We start from the raw sequence: 374 nt of genomic DNA on the forward strand, positions 1-374 counted from the left end.
CCTCAAATCATTTCATTATAAATGAAATGTGATTCCATCAAATATATTTATATGTAATATCTAAACATTCATTAGACATTTATGAACTGATATTCATATGCTGTGTTGTTTTTAAATGCCTTATGTATGTTTGGAACAAGCAAGAGTAGACCTAGGTGTAACTGGAGCAAAAGGCTTAAAATCCTATTTCACCCAATCTTACTTATGCTCCAAGTAATAACCCAATCCTGGGTCTAATAACCATTTGGTAGTTCCCCCACACATGCAGTGTGTATAACTCAACCCCTCCCCTCCCCTTCCCCTAGAGATGTTCCCCTTTACTGCCTGAGAAGGAAATCATTTGTTTACTTGTAGAAACCGCTTCTCGGAATGGG

The 374-nt window shown here is 37.4% G+C and overlaps 1 protein-coding gene across 1 annotated transcript in view; it reads left to right on the forward strand.

Moving 5' to 3' along the window:
* Positions 1-374, forward strand: part of LOC119586498 (serrate RNA effector molecule homolog) — a gene marked incomplete in the record, with an annotated part of 17,399 nt that overhangs the window by 11,672 nt on the left and 5,353 nt on the right.

This window comes from Penaeus monodon, chromosome 21, assembly GCF_015228065.2.
Source record: "Penaeus monodon isolate SGIC_2016 chromosome 21, NSTDA_Pmon_1, whole genome shotgun sequence".
Lineage (NCBI taxonomy): Eukaryota > Metazoa > Arthropoda > Malacostraca > Decapoda > Penaeidae > Penaeus > Penaeus monodon.